Source organism: Sebastes fasciatus, chromosome 1 (genome assembly GCF_043250625.1).
Source record: "Sebastes fasciatus isolate fSebFas1 chromosome 1, fSebFas1.pri, whole genome shotgun sequence".
NCBI lineage: Eukaryota > Metazoa > Chordata > Actinopteri > Perciformes > Sebastidae > Sebastes > Sebastes fasciatus.
Genome location: NC_133795.1, coordinates 14049203 through 14073196, shown reverse-complemented (window position 1 = coordinate 14073196; position 23994 = coordinate 14049203). Strand labels below are relative to the sequence as shown.

Genomic DNA, 23994 nt, shown 5'->3' with positions numbered 1-23994 from the left:
CATTATGGTTACATAAATACTCTTGTACTGTAGTCTAGCATGTTTAAAACATGTCTGCTATGAAATGAATCTAATAACAACAATGTCTTGTTCATCACCTGGACAGTGTTGAATTACCGAAATTCAAGATGCAGCTTAAACTGTATTTAAACATTTGACAAACACTTATTGGCACACTTACATAAATATTATGAAAGCAAGAAATGTGTCCACTACAAACAAGGAAAGAATACACTTTATTATCATTCTCAAATTCATCTACTTATTCTACGTTTTCTGTGTGCACAAATTCAAATGTATTTACCAGCGGTGAGCTGGAGAGATCAGCTTTCATGGCTGCTCTTTTGTTGTCATTTCTTTACCTCCATACATGACATATGCTTTTCACTTGATTTGAGTTTGGATGAAATGTCTTAAACTAAACAAAAAATTATACTTGAGTAAATGTACTTGGTTACATTCCACCACTGGTAAGTTGTAACACATTTAACACCACACACCTTGTCAGCAAGCAGATAAGTGTAACTCGTTAGCTAAAAGTGATGTATGGACAGCTGTAAGTGGTAACTTAGTGGTATGAATGCAAAATATTTGAACAATATCCACATTTCTATAATTAATAGTGATTAATAACTTATAAAATGTCTTTCAATAGTAAGAACACATTTGGAATTGAAAGGTGGTGTTGATGAAGTATTTGAGCTCATCTTATAGTGCTGTAGGGGACGTCAGACTAATTAAGATATAAAACAAACTAAACATAGAATTCAACGTAGATTTAGGATAAAATGTTGAGGCAGCCTTTAGAGTGTACTGTATGTGTACCATGTGGTAGAAGCAGTGGATCTACAATATATCAGGGCAATTTTCTCCCATTTTTAACGGTGTTTTTTGCTCATCTGTGCCACACTTTGTTTAATTATTTCTCCCTTAATATATTGTCACAATCATCTTTTAGCATCTGCAGTTTTTCCCATAACCCCACCAGATTAGCTGTCTGTGAGCTGAGCTGAGCTGAGCTGCGCGGAGCGGAGAGAAAACGGGGAAAAAGGGAGAAAACAGAGCAACAACTGGGCTCATGCAGAACAGAGCCCTTTAATGTGTTTTTTTAAAGGCTTGCCAAAGTCGTTCAGTAGGAATGCGTGTTCAGGCCAATACATCAATGTGTGGAGAAATGCAGGGGACTTTTACTGTTTGAGATTTTCTTCTTCTTCTTCTGCCTTAATCTTTCCTCCCCTTTCATTCTCTTTCTATCTTGAAAGTGGCCAGCATGTGAGGTCTCATGAAAACAATTCCTGTCTTCAGCGCTTCTGTGTACACGTGTGTGCTGTCCGCTGGGTGTGAAATGTTGCCCGACCTCTGCCTCTTGCAGACTGTGTGTAGAGTTCACTGATAGGAGGGTCTGTAGGCCGGTATAAGGGTCAGCTACTGTATGTTTATGTGTGAGCCTGCATTCATGTAGAGAGAGAGAAAAAAGAAAATTGCGTGTATGAAGGAGGCAAATGACTCAGGTTAGACAGAGAGGCAATTCAAGCCCCTCAGTGGGAATACAGACACAGAGGACATCTCTGGACATCTGCAACTGTTTTGCAGGAAGCCGCGCTGAAGTCGACCCTCGTTTCCTTTTCCATGTACGCACACATGCGCAAACACACACATACACAAACTCAACAAATCAAAAATGATACACACACCCCTCCAGAAAATTTCACATGCACAAAGCGGGCACAGGGGACAAGTGGCTATTGAATATTAACCATGAAATTACAAAGGCTGCATTCTAATGGAGGTGAGGAGGTCATAAGCTGGGATGGAAATCATAAATTAATACCCCTGACATGACAAGCCGCTCGCCCTTGGCTCCCACCAAACACAGCTCTACCCTCCTCCACTGAAGTCACAAAGACACCCAGGAAATACTCGATTTATTATTAATTTTGGGTCAAAGGAATGCCACAACAGACACAAGAACTCATACAATATGCCTGATACATTTCTGATGTGACTATTGTATGAGGCGACAACCATGTAACCTTCATGTGTGGCTACATCTATAGGGGTTATTGTTAAAGTGTTCTCGAGGGACTTCTATTACAATTTCAAATAGTCTGCATCCTTTGCCATCCATTCACATCAGTGCCTTTCATATCAGTGCTTTGGCAACATAATTTGTGATGATTCTGAATGGCAATTATGGTACAAATGCACTGCTCGGTGGCTGACGGTGTGTGAGAGTTTGACTTTGGCAAACGCAGAGAAAAGAACACTACATTCGACTGCAAACTTGAATATTTCTACCTTGTTCTTTCACCCAGCGGCTCTCAAACAATGGCCTTCAGATGAACTCATTAGTGCTCAAGCATACATGAATCTCTCGAAAACACTTTAATTTGTCTCCAAGTTTACACATTGATTATTTAATTGATTGATTATTCTAATGAAGTGCCACACACTTCACAAAATGCAAAGGTGAAACAACACGTCACAAAGAATGATTCATTATTACACAAAACGCTGAAGCAAATGTCTCCACTCAAGCTCTACAAATTAATTCTGGCACAAAAAAAGTTCTCTTTCTAAAATACAGTTCAAATCTTTTATAATCATCCAACCAGAAGAAATGTGCAGAGAGGGAGGACATTTTTCTGAAGTGTACCGTTCTTAAATCTTCATAAGGAGCAATGAAGCATAAAATGGACTTTGTTTTCAATCTAACCTAAATCACACAGCAAAATCTTTCCTCTCAGAGACCATTATCTGTTACTGTGGCTCATGTGCCTGCACACAGTGGTTACATTTTGATTTATATATAAGGTTCAAAATTTTAGTTTTTTGCAGGTTTGCACCATACATCAACAGATCATCTTTATACACTGAAGCACCAAACACAACTTGGATTCACATCCAGTCACTTACTGGTTTCACATGTAGAGACGCAACACATTCCAGCTCTTATTGTGGAGTTATGTGTATTCATACACTGTAAAACTTTTTCCTGTAAAATTACAGTAACTTACAGGAGAAACTGCTGCCAGTATTTTACTGTAAAATTTACAGTATCTGTACTGTATCAAAGAATACAGCAGCTTACTGTAATCAAAGCATACAGTAATTTGCTGTAATATTTCAGAAATTACAGTAAAATACTGGCAGCAGTTTCGCCAGTAAGTTACTGTACAATTTACAGTATCTGTACTGTATCAAAAGAATACAGCAGCTTACTGTAATCAAAGCATACAGTAACTTGCTGTAATAATTCCAAATACAGTAATTTATTGGTTGCAGTTTCACCAGCAAGATACTGTACAATTTACAGTATCTACTGTATCAGAGAAATACAGTAACTTGTTGTAATCAAAATGTTCAATAATTTCCTGTAATAATTCCACAAATTACAGTATTTTAAGCATCTATAAAAACTAACAAGCAAATGAAAAATAACAATTTTGAACAATAAACACAACATGGCATATTCATATTATTCTTGTTTATTATAATAACCTGAGTTTGACAGAAAATAACATCCAAATAAAACATTCAAATACTCAAGCTCTTACAAATAAAAATGGTGTGATGAGTTGTGAGTGAGTAAGAGACACAGTGTGTGTGTGTGTGTGTGTGTGTGTATCTGACTGACTGAGTGAGGGTGTATATTTGACTGTGTATGAATATCTGAGTCCATGGACTGAGTAAATACCATAACCTTTCTGTTTCAAAATTAAATAGCCTCCCCTGTTACACTGAGGGGGTTCACTAGACAGAACCATCCTATTGAACAATACTGCGTGCTGGCTAAACATCTTCAATACTAAACGTAGAAATAATGCCAGGTTGAACATTGTAAATAGAATAAAATTCAAAAATACAAAAATAGCCATTACAAATAAAAATACTGTTGTGAATGAATGAATTCATGTGTGAGTGTATCTGAGTAAGTGACGGGCTTAAAACATTTGTACTTTGTGGACTGAGTAAATACTGTAACTTTTCTGTTTCAAAATGAAATAGCCTCCCCCGTTACACTGCGGGGGTTCACTAGACAGAACAATACTGTTGAACAATACTGTGTGCTGGCTCAATATGGTCAATTATTAAACGTATAAATAATGCCAGGTTGAACATTTTAAGCAAAATTAAATAAAAAATAACATTGTGAATAAGTGAGACACAGACATAAAGGGATTTTCAGTAATTGAGTGAGATATGGAGGGTTTGTCTCTACAGACAGAGTCAGGGATGTGATTGTTAAACTCACACAAAGTCCCACTCGAAATCCATGAGCTTCCGCAGGAGGGTGCAAACATGAGGATTCAGGGATGTCCCTTTCTTATGAACCATTTTCCCGCTCTTCTTGCTGGTCACCTTTCCCTGTCGTGCCTTTGTCCCTCTCTCTGGGTTGATCCTGACACAGCTTCTACAAGGCATAGCAAGGTAAAACAAAAAGACACAAATGTGAATCAAACCACCTCTTACCTAAAATTAGACCGCTAAATATTGTTAGTATAAATAATACCTGATTTATTATAAGTCCCCAAATCGTTCTTTTTCATGCTTTATGTTTGCAATGCATATTAGAGTAGATACACGTGGACATGGTGAAATACTTCTTGCTAATATAGCTTACTTGCCTGATGTTTTATGAGTCACACTTTTGGAATATGAATATAACATTGAGTTTTTTTGGTAACTTGATGACTCTTTGATAATTATCTATTTAATTTAATTATTCAAGACTAATAACAATGGGTTATTAATTTATATATGAAATGATATTATTGAAGGCTAATACTGTTATGTTTCTTGTATATATTTTAGAACCACACATACACACCCAAACATCCAAGTGATCATTTAAGCTTATTTTGGAATGAACTCTCCATACCCTACTCTCTGATCGTATGTCTATCACACATAGATAGATACAAGGATAGCTGTAAGGCCCAAACATCTGACACAAATGACTATATGGAATTCAAACTTACTTCTGTATGAATTCAAGTGTCCAGGCAGTGTGATCCTGATATTGGAGGTTGAAGTTGTAGTAGGATGTGAAGACAACAGCAAGCCCCAACGCAGACAATGCCCCTTCACACACCACCTGACCCTCGATGCTTACCATCCAGCGCTGGTCGGAAATCATTGGACCTGAAACACAATGCAAAAAGCTTTAGGCTGAATACCAAATTGACCATTTGACGAATTATCAAGTGGCCACTTACCGCTTTATTGTTTTTGTATGGTATTGGCATTTCCAACTGATATTTGAAAACCTTTCTAAAAAAATGTAAGCCTCCGCTAGATATCAGGAATTCTTGATGTAGGATGCGAGATGCTACTCATCTACTGTACTGCTCTTTGATGTATCCAGGTAGCCATTTACATACTTGCGACACCATCGCGCACTCATTTTCATAAAGCTTAGTGGTTGTGTCCGTTGCAGTGAAGGAGAAATCAAGTAAAAAAGTTAATACAAATAAAATAAAATCTACAAAGGGAGGGAGAATACCAAACGAACTATTTACATATTTACAAGCTATAGGAACACCCTAATCCAGAAAGAGTGAGAGAAAAGCTTAAACAAACTATTTACATATCAGAGAAGAATCAGAGAAATTATTATTCCGTAGCCTACTGTGTATGTATTATAGAGTCAACTATTTATTAACTAAAACATAGCCCACTGTGTATGTATTATAGTCAACTATTTATTAACCATCTAAAACTACATATTTATTTATCCATTTCTGTATGCACAACTGTTTCAGAATCAGTATCTATTTATAAGAATGTAAAGTTGTGTGTATTATATACAATATAGAAGACATAACCATAGAAACTCACTACAACTGAACTCCAACTCCAGCGGCAAGCAGTGTCTTCCTGCCTGCCCCACACCTTCTGACTGCCTGCTGACAGGCTCAATAGAAGTACTCTGCATATGTGCACTAGTACAGTGTAAGTAGAAACGTGGGGCTTAGTGCTTACCTAGAATGATCAACTAAGGGCAATCAGGAAGGGTGAGGGATGTCTTCACAGTCGCCGCTGTGTCTGACACCTATATAGGAGACAATAAAGGCATTGCAATTCTAAGTTAATGTTAATACAATTAAACAATGCTTTAACTATAGTTGTCATCAATTTTCCTGTTTAAAGAAATTATTTTTAAAATCACACTGAGCTCCACTCATTGCATTTCAATGTCTTAATCTGAAATAAACTACATCAGTTATACTCACATCTGCCTGCAAGATGAGGACATCTCTCTTCTATTTGAAGCATCCTGCATGCTCATGTGAGCACCCTGCTTGCTCAACAGTATTCTCTCCATCATCTCTACCTGACCTGATCTGACTCAAAAGATTACCACCTACACAACCTTTATGTGTTCTTGACAAGTGTGATGAAAAAGTGGATATCACAGTAAACATTTTACCACAATTTGTGAATGGACATAAGACTGGTTTCCCCTCTTTAATGTGAGTCTTCAAGTGAGAAAATAATGTAGACAAACTGTCACATTTGACAGTACAGAAATCGATGTGGCATGATAAAACGTATAATGTTAATGTCCTTATGCCAGAACATCCTTCCCTCAAGCTTGACTCCCTCTGATCTGGGTGATCTCTATATACATGGCATTTTAAAGCTGTAACTTTGCCAAATGAACGGTAACAATCGTGGAAAGCACATTTAAATTTGATGTGGGGTGTTTTGGTGAACTTTCATATGCCTAACAAAGGCATATTTAGTACCACATGCATGGCGGCAAAATTGACAGTTGAACATTCTTGAAACACAAGATAGATACTGCCTTGTCTCCCTTTTAGATTGCTGCTACCTATTAGTAATTATATTGAGAATTTAAATGCTGACTAAGCTAAAACCAGCTAGCTAACGAGCTAACGCTAACTAACGAGCTAGCGCTAGCTAACGTGAATATAAGATAGACTACTGATGTGTGTTACCTGTGATACTAATGAGTATTGAAATATAGACGAAACAAAGAACAGCTAACGACCTAACGTTAGCTAGCTAATGTACATCCATGGAGGAACGTGCACTGTGTTAGCAAAGGTACAACACAACTTGATCATTTGACTTACCATGAAGTAACGTAATGTAACCACTGGAGTTTCCCTTCGTCTGGTCTGACGATCAAAATGGAACTGGCGGTGGTGAAAATAAAAAGTGTTTATCCAAACTGCTGCTGTCGCTCCTCAAGTTGCACTGGACAACAACGATGCTGCTGCTGCTGCTGCCAGAGTGAGTTGTTGACCGTTGAGCTGTTGACCGTTGAGCTGTTGAGCTGTGGCGCTCAACGGTCAACTCGAAAAAAATACGCGCGAGAATTTAAGAAAAATAGCCGTTAATTTATTTTCCCGAGATTCTCAGCGGCAAGCAGTAGATTACTGTGAAAAGATACACTTGACCGCTGGGATCATGGGAGCAAGCGTTCTGACTCCCAGAATGCATTGCTTTCACAGTAATATACAGTAAAAGCATTTTACAGGTAACTGTTAGAATCTCGCTGTAAATTTACATCGAAGTCTTACAGTGTACGAGACATCAACACCTTCACATTCAACATCAACATTTAGGCTCACATGCTTATGCACAGAGACTTAAACCACAGTTATTTTAATAAGACTTTGGTTAGAAATTGGGCCATAACTTAACTCTAACTAGGTATTGAATATCCACTCTAATAGAAGATTATTTTTCAATTCAAGTCAAAGAACATTGCAGTGAAATCAACTTAACTCTTTACGGGTAAGATACTAATGCTATTCTTTCTTTTAACCTGTTAAGCCCTAGCCATATCCCTCAGAGAAAAACTGGAAAAATAACTACCAAAAATGTGTCAAGAATAGCTCCTCAACCATAAGGCTTATATGCATATGTGGTCTCTTTTGAAAGGTAAGGAGCTAGGGAATAGGAATACATTGTAAGTAAACTAAACCATATCACCATTAGGGCCGTCAATTCATATTCAAAATGTTAATATATATTAGAATAGTAAAAAAACAGATATTAAAATATGAAAATTAATATTAAATAGTGAAACAAAGATAAATATTTAAATAGTTCGAACCTACTGTATGTGTTTTTTTAGAATTAATATTTGAAGGTCATTTTTGGCCAGTTTTCACAGCTCTAATTACCATGGAGATTACAATGGAGATGCAATAAAGAGAAAATAAGATTAATATCCTCGCATATATAAAATCTTAATTTCAAAGGCAATATCACCATTATAACAAAGATCCCATAGATAATGATGAAACTGAATGTCTTCTCCCACTCTTTACTAAAACTGGGACTGTAAATTTGATGAAAATACCCTAAAATACAACATTTATGATACAATTTATAAATACATACTGAGGCGCTCTTCATGTTTTGGCTGTGTTTACGGTTTACATGTTGTCTGTTTACTGTGAGTTTTACTTCAAAACACTTTATTTCCATATAGCCATGTTACAAATAACATTAATATCCCCAAAACATTGAAATAGTAATAAACACAATGAATAGTGATGAAGAGCTCCATGCTATTCACCTTATGCTGCCCCGCCCATTTTGTTTCACTTCCTGTCCAAATGCAATAGAGAGCCTAAGTCCCGCCCCTTCCGGTAAACCCTATGGGACCTTACTTCGGGAAAAATATGAATGTTCGTCAACGGAGAGTAATACATTTTTTTTTTTATCCCGTTTGAATTGCGCCATGAATCATACATATGATGTTTGTCAATTTAAAGGGACTGTTTGTAACTTCTTACACGTATAAATCACCCGGGTCGGTGTCCCATGAGCGCTCACATATGCTCACTCGCGTGTGGCTACGCTGTTCAGCCAAGACTCCAACACAAACTACACGGAAGCACCAAAACCGCAAAGTTATATCTAGTGAAGCCCGTCTTGCAAAGCAGTGTTGGCCGCGGCCGGAAGACGAGGGGGAGACCGTAGCTTTGGTCTCCAGGTCTAGAGTCTCTGCTCCTCTGCCTGCTTGCCTTCACTCAGCTCGCTCCACCTCATGTGCATGCGCGCATACTACACACTGCAGAAGGCTTCATGGCTCTGAGAATATCTAGTAAATGTACAGTGGACGTTTGTGCAGAAATAACTGCTGCAGCTCCTCCAGACCAACAGAGGTTTCAAGTGTCTTGTGAAGTGACGGGGCTCCGCAGCGAGAAACGTTATCGTCTCCGACCAAAACTCCGGTGTCTTTCCTGTTCCCTCCGACCGCGGTCGGGAGACTGAAGCAGGAAAGGCCAACACTAGGATCAGCAGTGATTCATGGAGAGACCTTCGTCTGGTCAGCTAACATTACTGCCAAGCAGGTGAAATATAGAGTGATATTGTGGTTTTAGCTGACGTGTGTCACCTCACTGTGTTGAGCAATGCTTGTTCATGTCTATTTAGAGAGAGCACAAGCCCGAGCATTTCTGATTCTTACAAACAGTCCCTTTAAAACATAATTTTGCAAATCAATAGATTGTTGGTGTAACTGCTCTGATGCAGCCACCAGGTGATCACAAACAGCCAGAGCTCCTCCCACCTCTGCAAGTCAGACAAACTTGACTAAAACGGCTGCTTTCTTCTTCCTGAGGCTCACCCAGACTTACCATCAATTATATATAAAAACAATTTTTTTATAGTTGTTACTATTTTTATTTTCCTTAGTAGTAAAACTAGTGAACAATTAGAATACTGATCCACACTTCATACCAGTAGGTGGCGGTAATGCACCAAAAAGTTGTTGTTGTTGCCAACAGCCATTAAACAACTTGACTGTTGAACCCTAAGTACCTACAAATCTGCCGTTTTGGGCGAAAATAACATCTACCTTGATGAGATATGTTGGCAAGAACACCGATTTATGTCAGTGTGGCCACAGTGTGACTGTAAATGTAACATTTACCTAAAAATAACCATCTATAGGCCTTTTAGGAAGACATGTTGAGGTGTGACAGCAGGAGAAGAACAGGTGTAAATAATTACATTAATGATGGTTGAATTTCCGGGTAGGGAATGAGTCCTTACCCCAAGTGAAGGAGTTTAAGTATCTCGGGGTCTTGTTCGCGAGTGAGGGGACGATGGAACGTGAGATTGGTCGGAGAATCGGAGCAGCAGGGGCGGTATTGCATTCGCTCTACCGCACCGTTGTGACGAAAAGAGAGCTGAGCCGGAAGGCAAAGCTCTCGATCTACCGTTCAATCTTCGTTCCTACTCTCACCTATGGTCATGAGGGTTGGGTCATGACCGAAAGAACGAGGTCGCGGGTGCAAGCGGCCGAAATGGGTTTCCTCAGGAGGGTGGCTGGCGTCTCCCTTAGAGATAGGGTAAGAAGCTCAGTCATCCGTGAGGGACTCGGAGTAGAGTCCTTGCTCCTTTGCGTCGAAAGGAGCCAGTTGAGGTGGTTCGGGCATCTAGCACGGATGCCTCCTGGGCGCCTCCCTTGGGAGGTGTTCCAGGCACGACCAGCTGGGAGGAGACCACGGGGAAGACCCAGGACTAGATGGAGAGATTATATCTCTACTCTGGCCTGGGAACGCCTCGGGATCCCCCAGTCAGAGCTGGTTAATGTGGCCCGGGAAAGGGAAGTTTGGGGTCCCCTGCTGGAGCTGTTGCCCCCGCGACCCGATCCCGGATAAGCGGTTGAAGATGGATGGATGGATGGTTGAATTTCATTTAGCTGCTTTGATTTCAGGATCCAGGTAATGTGCATTGATGATTTACTGCTAGTCTCACTGGGACTCTTGAATACAACAGAGCCATAGTTATTGGTATTAGTGACACTGTGTTGTTTTCCTGGAGTGGTATGCCGCTCCTGTTCCTCCACCATAAACCGTTTCCTAACGGCAGGTCCCGCTTATCATTTATTACTTGCCGATGTAACCCGAGGCTAGAGCTATACTAGCCTTCTAGTCCAGGGGTCAGCAACCTTTACTATCAAGAGACATTTTAGGCAAAAAAAAAAAAAAACAATCTGTCTGGAGCCGCAAAACATTTGAGCATTGTGATGAAGGTAACACAGTTTATAGTATATAAGCCTAATGCAGTGAGGGCCAAAGAGTAAATGTTCTACTAGGAAATGTAACTGAAGGAGAAAAAAAGTCGTAATATTACGAGAAAAAAGTCGTAATTTTAGGAACCAGCAACCAACAAAACGGGCGAGAGGACATATCAGCCTGAGCCTTCTTCTGGATGGGTAGCAGCTCCAAATATCAGGGTTTAAACAGTAAAAACATCTCTGCACAAATTGCAGAAACACACAGGCCGATGGACTGAAAGTGCCAGTAAATAACTCTGGAAAACAACTAGAAACCTATAATACCACTACTGGCTGTAAATCAGAGGGAGGAGAGCTCTATTGGGGCAGCTGCGTGAGTCAGTGGAAGTAGTGCCAGTGAGTCCTTACAAAGAAACATCTTTTCTTCCTACATGAGAGGCGATGAAGAGGCTGGGGGGGCAGGGAGTCTGAGAAAGAGAGAAAGAAAGAAAGGCGTTATTAGATTAGGAGATTAGCTGGTGTTCAGATAATATCTTCAGCTGAAACGCTCAGAAAAAAGCTGCATTAAGATCTGATTTAGAGCCGTTAAACTGCTAAGTCTAAGGCAACAAATCAACTTCATTAAATTGCATATAACCATCTTTCACAACATGGCACATTGTGTTCATTAGATGCCGATCACATGTTCTCCTCTTTAACAGTGCACACTGCGCAGCAGTGTTTTACAACAAGTTGAACTGAACCAAAATCATGGCAAGCAGACAAGCTTGGATCAGCAACAAAAATGTGTGTGTACTGTATCGAGTTACTGCCGCTGCAGGACTACTGAGGGAACCACAGCCCAGTGGGCTTCCATGGTATACACACTCGCACACATGCACACTCGCGCAAACACACATACACACAAGAGTTGGCAGGACTGAGACATTTGTTTCTGCTTCGGTCTCACGGAAGCAGCAGGAGCAGCCGAGCAGTTAGGCTCGAGCAGTGAGAGTGGGTGGAACACAGCCTGGGCGGAGGATAGATGACCATTTGCATGTGTGAGCCTTTAAAAAGTATCCCAGACCATCTGATATGCGTTTTGACGTCAGTAAGTGTGTGAGAGAGACGAGACAAGGGAAAGCTTTCTACAGCAGCTGGAGCTCTGCTTTAGAAAGAGAGGATTTGTGCTAAATATCTATATAATAGTACAGAAGCACAGTAGCCCCTGACTCCCAATATGATCTTGGAGTGATGTTCTCATTACAAATGTCTATGTCCGGTGCTGATACAAACCCGCTCCCTTACTTCATCCCTGCTCTGTTGAACAATGACCATATATCTTCCTTATACGACGATGACAGATAGATTAATCTGCGAGCTAGATCCCTCTGCAGTGAGAGCATCAGTTAGATAATGAATCACTGATGAATCACCTGGAAGATCTCCCTCTCAGACAGAGGAAAGTCATTTGATTTAATGGTTATGCATAACTGCAGTGCAGCGGGCATTACCTGATCAATCTGAGGTGCTGATCTGGGGTCAGTTTGGGTCATTTCCCTTGCAGAAGTCGAGGCCTGAGGTTTATTTGCTTCTGTATCAGAGACTCGAACAATATGAAAAACCATTAAATTATTATGGTTTATTATTATATAATGTTTTTGACAGTAGCAAGTTACCGTTATCTATATCCATAGGTTTATAAATATTATCACTGCTGAGTTTTAGATAAACCAAACCATTGTGCACTGAATGAGAGAGACTCTAGAGAGCAGGGCCGAGACGATGTAACTGAACTGAAGGATAATAACCCATTCCCACTCCACCGGCCACAACCACTCGTGCAAATTTCAACCACACTTTATCCTTGCCTCAACTTAAAGGCAAGTTTAAAGCAAATGGAGAAATCAGTTAGGGATCATTAAAATGCTTTATCCATCCCAGCTGCTTGTGAATTCAGCATAAAGGGAGAGAAAGGCAAACAATAAAAAGGGAGAAATTGAAAAATGGGGAGATATAACTCCTGACTGAATACATAATGAATGCCATGTTAGCAAACACGCACACACACACCAATCAGCTCTGTCACAGTATTGGCACTCCTCTCTCTCTCTCTCTTAGTGCATAGCTCCTGTGTCAGACAGGGGAGGTGCATACAGAGCAGACACTGCCACTTAAGAGTTGGCTTTCATCTATGTGGGTGGGACATGCCAGATACCCAGTGGCTGGCACTACGACAATAAAGCACTGCCTAAATGTTGGCTGGCTCTCCACTAGCTAGGAGTATTCCTCCGGTTTGGCTGCTGCTTTATGTCTTGTATTTTTGCCCTGATGACTCACCCGAGGCCTTGTAAAAACAGTAAAACTCATGAAACTGACATTATAATTTATTTTGATAATGGATAATTAATCAGTGCTAATTTGCTCGGCTTGTTTTCACATTCAACTAAGAAGCTTGGTGATAGCCAACTGCCAAATGGAGTGACATGAAGCCAGAGGAAGTCGTTGAGGACTTCACATGTGCACCATCCTGGGGGGAGTAAAATGTGACAAACTGATGCTATACAAACCTGAGAAGAAGCTAAAGAACACTGGTTCAAATTTAAAAAACGCGAAAAGGGAAAGAGTACTAGAGTATTACAGTATATGCGCTACTCTGTAAAAGTACTGTTACTTTAAAGATATTTTACTCAAAAGTAAAATGATTTGTGTAAAAGTGTACTTAAAGGGATTGTTTGTAACCTCTTACGCGTATAAATCACCCGGGTCAGTGTCCCATGCGCGTTCGCATATGCGCGCTCGCGTGTGGCTACGCTGTTCAGACAAGACTCCAACACAAACTACACGGAAGCACCAAAACCGCAAAGTTATATCTAGTAAAGTCCGTCTTGCAAAACAGTGTTGGCCGCGGTCGGAGGACGGGGGGGAGACCGTAGCTTTGGTCTCCAGGGCCGGAGTCTCTGCTGTACTCTGCTCCTCTGCCTGCCTGTCTTCACTCAGCTCGCTCCACCTCCCGTGGATGCGCGCACACTACACACTGCAGAAGACTTCGTAGCGCTGAGATAATCTAGTGAATGTTCAGTGGACGTTTGTGCAGAAATAAATGCTGCAGCTCCTCCACACCAACAGAGGTTTACCGTGTCTTAGGAAGTGACGGGGCTCCGCAGCGAGAAACGTTATCGTCTCTGACCGGGTGCCGGTGTCTCCCCTGTTCCCTCCCACCGCGGTCGGGAGGCTGAAGCAGGAAAAGCCAACACTAGGATCAGCAGTGATTCATGGAGTGTCCTTCGTCTGGTCAGCTAACATTACTGCCAAGCAGGTGAAATATAGAGTGATATTGGGGTTTTAGCTGACGTGTGTCGCCTCACTGTTTTGAGCGTTGCTCGTTCATGTCTATTTAGAGCAAGCGGAGCCCGACGCTGACTTTCTTTTACTTAACGGCCACAGGTGTCGCTGTTAACTAGCATTTCTGATTCTTACAAACAGTCCTTTTAAATAAAACTAAAAAAGTAGGTCAGTTAAAATGTTCTGAGTAAATGTTAATGGGGGGGACACAAAAATAATTACATTAAATGTCAATGTAAACACTAGTAGAACAACATTATCCAGAGAGCCCTTATATCCAAACCAATAATACATTCAAGGGTGTAATTTACGGGGGGCACAGACAGCCACCTTTTTTCAGAAGTCAGTATTGGAGTATTGGATGGATGGATAAATACAGTATATATATATATATATAACAGGAGAAACTGCACGCACTAGGATCAGGTGGCGCCCGCTCAAGCTCCCAGTCTCCCTCCATTGTCAATGCTAACTATAAATATAACTCTAAATTGTCTTATTGTTGTATGATTTCTGCTTTGTCAGTTTTGTTGCATGTTAAAACAGGTGCTTTTATTTGTCATACAGTTTTAGAAATGCAGCCTCATGATGCCTGGACGACATCTGGGAAGAAGAGGAACGTTATACAGACCAACTGAGACAACATCTTCTCTGTGCTGAAGCTCTGAGGTAGGATATTTTTTCTCATTACCAGCTGCGTTGTGTTTAATGTTGTTGAATAATGAAAGCATACAACATATTTTAAATTCAGTGGCCTCTTTAGCTTCGTTAAAACTTAATGAAAATTCATGAAATAAAAGGATATGGTCTGTAGTAGACATGGACATTCAGACATTATTCAGTGTGATTGACACTTCCTGACAATATCATTGTCTCTGATGTCCAGAACTTCAGAATACCTGAAGCTGAAATTACAGCCCATTTAAGGAGCTCATTTCTCTTCTTTGTTGTTTCTCAGAGAAAAGACAGACTGGATGGAGACGAGGACATCAAAGTGAGGAGAAGTGGACCTGACAAACACTGCTGCTGTCTGTACAGAGCTGGGAACTGCAACAGTCAAGTGATTTTCTATTTGAATGATTGTGTGTCTCTAATGTGTTTTTTTCTTTTTTGTGTCTCTGTCCTCCAGAAAATGCTGGAGGAGCAGCTGGAGAAACACAGGGAGGCTCATCAGAAGCAGCTCAGCCGCCTCCAAGATGAGATTGTGGCTGGACGAACTCAAACAGTAAGGAAACACCATTAAAGCTGAAGTAGGCGAGATTGGAGCAAATATTATTAAAAAAAAAGTTATTTTTATAAAACGATTGCTTTATCCTGACAGTAGTAGTAGTATGAAACAGGTAACCTGAAAAAACTACTCCTAACGGCATCTGCAAAATTTCACAGACCGGAGGAAAACAAGCAGTCAGAGCTGATCTGGGCCGGCTGTCAATCACTCACGAACTCCAACCAAATGGTCAAACTAAGCAGTGCTGATCAAATAGAATCAATATTATGTTACGTTAATGCCTATTTCTCGCCTCAAATGTTTTCAGAATCATCTTGTAGTGTACTGTTTAGCTGTAAAATGAGAAAGTTTGTGACCCGGCAGCCATGTTGAGATCAGGTTGAGATGGCTTATAAAAACAATTTTATACTGTAGTATGTTGAAATTGTCATGAAAAAAGTCATAGTATTGTATGTCGAAAAATGTCATCAAAAAAAGTCTTGGTATAGTTTGTCAAAACAATTCATGGAAAAACAATTTTATATTATAAAATGTAGAAAAATATCATGAAAAAAAGTGATAGTATATTATGTCGAAAAATGTCATGAAAAAAAATCAAGGCATAATATGTCGAAAGAAGTCATACTATAGTATGTCGAAAAATATAATGAAAAAAGTCACTATACTATGTATAAAAATGCCATGAAAAAGAAGTCATACTATAGTATGTCGAAAAATGTCACAAAAAATAAAGTCAGTATAGTATGTTGAAAAATCTTATGAAAAAAAATCATGGTATAATATGTTGAAAAATTTCATCAAAAAAGTCTTAGTATGTCGAAAAATAAATGGAAAAAACAAGTCATACTATAGTATGAAAAAACTCGTAGGATAGTATGTCAAAAAAAAGTCACAGTATAGTATATCGAAAATAGTCATACAAATGTCATAGTATAGTATTTGGTAAAAAAAGAAAAAAGTCATAGTATGTCAAAAATAGTCAAAGTCATAGTATAGTGTGTCAAAAAAGTCACAGAAGTATGTTAAAAAAAAGTCATAGTATAGTATGTCCAAAAAGTAAAAAACTTCATAGTATAGTATGTCCAAAAAAAAAAAGAAAAATCGCAATATAGTATGTCAAAAAGTAAAAAGAAAATAGAGTATGTTGAATATAGTCATAAAAAGTCATAGTATAGTATGTTGTAATAAAAATGGTCATAGTATGTCGAAAAAGTCACAGTATTGTATGTTAAAAAAAAAAGTCATAGTACATCGTAAAAAATGTCATAGTATAGCATGTCGAAAATAGTCATAAAAAAGTCATAGTATAGTATTTGGTAAAAGAAATGTTACAGTATGCCAAAAAAGTAAAAAAGGTCAGCGTATAGTATGTCGAGAGAAAAAAGTCATCGTAAAGTATGTCAAAAATAGTGCCGAAAAATGTCATATGATGGAAAATAGTCATAGCGTAGTTCGTCGAAAACAAAAATGTAATAAAACACTCATACAAACCCATACTATAGTATGTCATAAAGAATCAATAAAATCATTGTATAGTATACCATAAAAAATGTTGCAGTATAGAATGTCATGATAAAAGTCATAGTATTGTATATCATGACAAATTCATAAATATTTTCATAGTATGTCATAATAAATTTATAGTAGTGTCATAGTATAGTACACTTTTTCTGTGCGACCCTCAATCATATGCTGGTTCCCTAAATTAGCACTCGTCACCAAAACTTTGAGAAAGTTTGATTTAGTAGTAGTTGGCACAGATGTATGTGAATGTGATACAAATTCTTATGTCCTCCTTTTCTCCCCAGATGAGTGCAGTTTCCAGACCTAAACTAAGGATGACCGACTTTCTTCACCCAACTCATCCACCGTGTGACTGTACTGTCATTCAGGGTCATGTCATGTCACATTTCCCATAAAAAAATGAATTAACTACACTTTTGGCACTTTGACGATCTCTGTCTCTTATTGTTACTAAATGACGCACTTCCACATATTTGCTTAAGTTGATGTACTTGAATAATTCTTGCAATTTTTGGGGTTGTACCCAGATAGTTGAATGCACTTATATGCTGACATTTGTTATTGCATTTTATGGCATATTATACTATGACATTTCTTTATGACGTTGGTTATGATATTTTGAAGGCATATACTATGACCTTTTTATGGCATACCATAGGAGTAAACAAGCTGACGACAGGGAGTTGCTGGTGGGCAAAACACAGGCAGAGCCAACGAGGATACTATTTGAAAATTCGCCCCGATCGATCTTGAATCCCCATACAAATTCCCCGCAGAGTCAGACTACCAGATACCATTATTATATGACTTATTACTATGAAATTTGTTTATTAGTATCACCTATTATGAAATGGGTAGATCAGACATAAGTGTGATTTGACTTCCGTTTTGACACTCCAATCAGAGTTTAAATTACGTGAACCCTCTTGATGGCAGCCGCCAGACACCTTTTTTCTTTGCGATTCCTCAACTGGTATAATAAAAAACTGGAGACTTGGATATTTTTGTTTTGTTATTAGTACAACCACAGTAGCTCTTTGTATGTCGGGCAGGTGAACATTAGACTTCTGATTCTCCATTAAACAGTTAGCGTGTCGCTGGTTGCTAGCTAATGACTACTACAATATTTTTATAACATTTTTATGGCATACTATACTATGAGATTTTTACAACATTTTTAATGGCATACTATATTATATTTGTATTATATATACTATACTATAATATTTTTTATAATATTTCTTATGACATACTATGAGATTTTTATGGCATTTTTTATTACTCTTTGATGGCATACTATACTATCATTTTTTCCTGACATCTTTACGGCATACTAAACTATGACTTTATGACTTATGACATGCTACTATACTATAACTTTTTTTAATGACATTTTTTTATGACATACTATTCTGTGATATTTAATGTTTTTTATGGTATACTATATTATGACTTTAATTACATTTGTTATGACATTTTTATGTCATACTATACTATGATATTTTTAAATGTTTAATTAAATTTGTATGGCATACTATACTATATATTTATGACTTATGGCATACTATACTATGATATTTCTTATGACAGTTTTATGACATACTATATTATGACCTTTTTATGACATACTAAACTATATATGATATTTTTATGGCATTCTATACTTTTGCCATTTTAATGTAATTTTGTATTACTCTTATGGCATACTATATTATGATTTTTTTATGGCATACTAACCTTAGACTTTTTTATGACATACTATATTAGGACATTTAATGACATTTTTAATTACTCTTTTATGGCATACTCATACTATGATATTTTTATGACTTATGGAATACTATACTACAATATTTGTTATGACATTTGTATGGCAGACTATACTATGACATTTGTTTTGACACTTTTTATACTATACTATATTGTGACATTGATACAAAGAGATTTTTTTTCTAACATTTTTGATGACATACTATACTTACTGAAACAATAATCAAAGTATCAAGACAATATTTTGCTCTTTCTGGTGTTTCCTTACACTGAGTTCGTCCAGCATCCTCTGCTTGTCTTATATCTTTTCTCGGAGGCGGCTGAGCTGCTTCTGATGAGCCTCCATGTGGTTCTCCAGCTGCTCCTCAAGTGTTTTCTGGAGGATGTAGACACAAGAATCACATTACAGACGCACAATCATTCAAATATTTAAATCATTTCATTTGATTGTTGCAGTTTCCAGCTCGCTTCTACAATTTGCCGAATATGCCTTTTAAATAGCAATGCACCCGGTGCAGGCGCAACTGGCTTTTGAAGGGAATGGGAAATGACACCGATTGGTTTGATTCCTGTTACGCCCAAAACACACCTATGATTAATTAACAGACTAAATATAACCGCCTTACTTTGCGCCCAGATTATGCGCCGTTTAACCAGCAAAAGTAGAGTTGGACACGCCCTAAATGCACTTTAGACCATGCGCTATAAATTTAGTTTAAATAGGGCCCGAAGTGTCTTAGTATGGAGTCAGTCTGGCCTGAGATATAAATAAAGGTATGGAAGTTGGAATGGTGTTGAAAATGAGAAAAACTACAAAATAATTTAAAAAATCAATATAAAATCGTTAAAAGTGATAACACTATCTATCATAGTGGAGCTTGCAGTGTCTAGTTTAAACACTAGGAGGAGATACATTTTGAAATATTGAGCTCTATAGGATTTAAAATATTATTTTGATATTTTACAAAAGTATAAAAGCGATAAAACAGTTTATTTTTGTAGACTTTCTTACAAATTAACATGAAAAAATGAATTTCCCATCCTCACTACTCACACATTTTGCTTTATTGCACCACCTTTGTTTTTGTACAAAGTTTCTTAACCAATGTGTTGGCCTAAACTGTGCCAACATATCATCATATATAACCTTATGTAAAAACGTTCTTTTAAAAAGGAGTCTGTGAAATATCCGTCAACTTTGTATTTAAAAGCCTCTAGGCTCTAGCTTTATAATTAATACATACATTCTTATTTGAGGTGTAGGACAGATTGAGTAGGTTGTGCTTTAATGGCAACATGTACTAAAAAGTAAAACATGTTTATTTATTTGCGCAACGTTTTCTGTATCATTTAATGTGTGAAGTTCAAAAGCTAGAGAACTTTAACTGCCTCAAATTAATTTCCTTTCCTCTAACTGCCATGTTGAATTGTTGTTGTTAATGACATTAATGAATCATCATAAGATAAAATCACCTTTAATGAAACCGTCAACCCTCAGAATAATACCTGATGGATGCTCCATCTGACATAGGGATGAATAGATTAACAAGTGAAAAGATAAAAAGCAATGATTGCTGCGAGAACTGTATCAACAGGAAGAGATTAAAAGCTGAGGTGATAAAACCAAAGAGAAGAGAGAGAGACAGAGAGGAGGAAAGGCATGGCACCCCACTGGTTTAAGGGCATGGTTATGCAACTTCAGGCCTTCAGCCAAACCCCTCTGGCAGCTCATAACCACAGCAACGTGGCTCGGAGGGGCATAGGGGAGGAGGAGACAGGGAAACTCTCCCCCCCTAACACATCCATATCCTCCCATCCCTGATCCCACACCCCCACATCAGCCCAAACTCTCAGCTCTCTCCCATCCTGCACCAGCCACCAAATGTGCCTTCGACCCATCAAACACGTTTCACCATCACAACTGTTCCCCATTCCCAGCAGCATCCAGCCACCTATATTTACACCCCACACCTTCGGTAAGTCTCATCCTGACCGTACTCTTTACTTTGGTACTTGAAAATCCTGGTTCCATATAAAAAAAACGTGTATCTAAACAGAATGTATTTACTTGTTATTACTTTCGGTGGAAACATGAGCTCAGAAAATGAGCATTGAGTCGACGGAGAGCCATGGGGCAGTTTTGCGCTGTAGAGTGATGTTGACTTGCGGCTACGTGAGTGTGTGTGTGTGTGTGAGACTCTGAGTGTGTGCTTGTGTGTGTGAATGTGTGAGAGAAAAAGCTAGCTAAATGTCAGACAGGCAGTTGGCAAGCCACACGAAAACAGGCTCCTGTTTTTGAGTCAAGCTGACTCATGCCACCTTAAGCAAACAGGGAGCACAGACCAGACCCTTGTCCTTCCGCACACACACACAGACACACACACACTCTAACACACACTCTAACACACACAGAATGCAATGGTAACAAGTCAACATCTCACAGGTCTAAACAGCCTCTCCGGTTTCTGCTGCGTCTCTGTTTGGCTTTGATACACACAGTTCTGTCTACTCCACCAGTGACCTACTGCAGAGCTGGAGCCCTGTGCTGCCAGTTGAAACCCCTAATGTGAACATATTTATTGGGTCAACTGGAGAAAAAATGAATGTGAAAGTGCCAATAAAGGTAAAAATCCACCAACAAAACTCCATTGTTTCCCACAGCCAGTAAAAGCAGAGAGAATGAGGGAGGGAGTGACACAATTAAATAATCCTTGAAAAAGAGACAGAAAAAGAAAAATCAAGTGTGAGAGAAGGAAGAAGTGAAGAGAGAAAAAGAGCTTTCAGAGAGAATTATATCCAGAGTTAGTGTTTTTGAGGGGAGGCGAAATCCAGAAGCGCACATTGAGCCTGGATTAGGGGGGTGGTGGCCCTCCGGGAGCGCACAGGAAGGGGCGCCTCGTCCACATAAACACTTATTTCCTGTCCTGTGTCAGACGGAGCGCCTTGCACCATTGTCTGTGTGTGTGTGTGTGTGTGTGTGAGACTTAAAAGAAAAAAAGGACACAGCATGGTGGGTGGGTGTGATGGCAGAGATTCAAAAAAGATCTGGTCCGGTTGACCTCAACGCAAGCACCCACACCTCAGCGAGTGTGAAGGGAGGTGCGTGTGTGTGTGTGTGTGTGTGTGTGTGTGTGTGTGTTGGGGGAAGGCGGAGGGGGTCAGGAGACGGGCAGCAGCGTGGGTTGGGGTAATAGCCCAGAGACTGTTTGGGTCATAACGCTCTCATTACCATGACAACCTCAAAGTCCATTTCCTTTTAGCGCCTGTTGCTCTTGTGTAGTTGCCCACCTGCTGTCACATGTCCACCTCGTAGAAAAGTCGGCTTTCAAACACAGTCAAACTGCAGCACATCACAGAGCCCCATCAAAAACACCACAATCACAATCCCTGTTTTCCAAGGCAAGCTCACAAACCTCATTATGTGTTATTCACATGTGAAAAATAAACTTGAAATCTAACTCTTTCTGTATTTTACTGCTGCAGTTTCCTACATGTAATTTATATAATGGCCTCCATAACTTACAGTTCACTGGTGTTTACAGAACGCTGGCCCTTAAAGGGTCAGTTCAGCTAAATCACAAAAAATAACCACCACTTTGATCCAAACTGAAATATCCCAACAACTACAAGATGGATTGCCATGAAATTTGGTCCAGACGTTAATGGTACCCCAAGGATGAATCCCTGACATTTCCTTTAACGCACGCAGCAGGTCAAAGTTTTCGTTTTACCATGTGAAATATCTCAAAATCTACCGAATAGATTGGCACGGACATTCGTGGTTCCTAGATGATGTATCCTAATGACCTTGGAGATCCCCGGACTTGTTCCTTCGGCGCCACCACGAATTTCACATTTGTGGTTTTGAGTGAAAAGTCTCAACAATTGTTGGATGGATTGCCATGAAATTTTGTACACACACACATGTTCCCCTCAGGATGAACTGTTATCACTTTGGTGTCCCTTAATTTGTAATCTAGCACTAGGCTTGCCGCAGTAGTCCTTGTTACCTGTGTTAAACGGTGTTCGGGCATACACCGACTACACAAACCATTTTTTTTTAATTACATTGCCCACCGTCCCCACTGTCGTTTTGCTTATTTAAAACCCATTTAGTTCATTTTCACGTCGCTGCGCCGTGTTATCAATACATAGTCGGACGACTGACGCGACAAACTGAAAGTGTCTGCTTCGTACAGAGTGTCAGCACAGAGTAGCAGGAGTCAGATTTCACACACGGGATCAGAGAGAGTTGACTGACAAGACGATGGCGGAGGATTTGGTGTCAAAGCTAAAAGCCCCTATTTGGCAGCATTTTGGATTTAAAACCAATGCTATTAGGGAACCATAACGTTAATGAGGCAATCGCCGTGCGGAGGACAGAGGGGTCACAGCCGATGTGCGTGGCGCCGGGTGGAAACATGCGGCCCCGTGGCGAAAGCTGGACCGGAGAGGCCAGACACACATCCAACATTAAAGATCAAAAAAAGCGTGCTACAGATATTGAGCATGATCTTTTCTTGTAAAATGTCCGGTGTAATCTGCAACACTGTTGTTGTCACAAGTTTATTAACTGGTGGGAACATTTCTTCACCGTGACATCCCTGTCTAGCACCATCATCAAGTCAACATTTGTTTGACTTGTATGTAACAGAAAACTGATGACATTCCCATCAGCCTCAGTTGCTCTTTGCTTTTAGTGCTAATATCAAATGTTAGCATGCTCTCATGTGTTCTAACATGCAAGGAGTAAAGGAGACGGTATGTTTTTGGGATATTTGGGGTGAGATTTGGGTAAAATTGCTATCCTCATAAATGCGCTTTAACATTCAGGGGCTATGTTATTGTCCCACAGATTAAATGATCAACAGCAAAAATGTCCATTGGGAAATATACAAAAAATAATTAATAAATTAATTAAATATCCTAATATAAGATATTTTGCCAAGACAACTTAAATACAAACTTATAATTTACAAAAGTTTAAATGCCTCTGCTCCGCTGTGCTCCTAAATCCAATACACTTTTTGTCAAATTCTGTGAATATCTCCTCGCTCCTCAGTAGTGATTGTTTTGTTTAAGGCTATGTTTCTTCAATAAATTTTGACTTTTGGACTTCGGACTGAGACGATTA

At 39.2% G+C, this 23994-nt stretch overlaps 3 long non-coding RNA genes across 3 annotated transcripts in view; 1 reads left to right on the top strand and 2 right to left on the bottom strand.

Moving 5' to 3' along the window:
* Positions 1 to 5006: 5006 nt before the first annotated feature.
* On the bottom strand, positions 5007 to 7451 carry LOC141765022 (uncharacterized). Its single transcript, XR_012593355.1, has 3 exons — positions 7104 to 7451; positions 5986 to 6055; positions 5007 to 5145 (listed from the first exon to the last, which is right to left on the bottom strand). It is a non-coding gene; the product is annotated as an uncharacterized LOC141765022 (long non-coding RNA).
* A 3231-nt stretch (positions 7452 to 10682) lies between these two features.
* The window catches only part of LOC141777163 (uncharacterized), a 32095-nt gene continuing 18783 nt past the window's right edge, over positions 10683 to 23994 (bottom strand). The window contains exons 4-5 of the long non-coding RNA XR_012595863.1: positions 19129 to 19236; positions 10683 to 11481 (exon numbers count right to left, since the gene is read on the bottom strand). This is a non-coding gene — a long non-coding RNA (uncharacterized LOC141777163). The remainder of the gene's footprint in view (positions 11482 to 19128; positions 19237 to 23994) is intronic.
* Positions 14781 to 17595, top strand: LOC141777158 (uncharacterized). The gene is made up of 4 exons (XR_012595860.1): positions 14781 to 15007; positions 15297 to 15332; positions 15468 to 15563; positions 17375 to 17595. It is a non-coding gene; the product is annotated as an uncharacterized LOC141777158 (long non-coding RNA).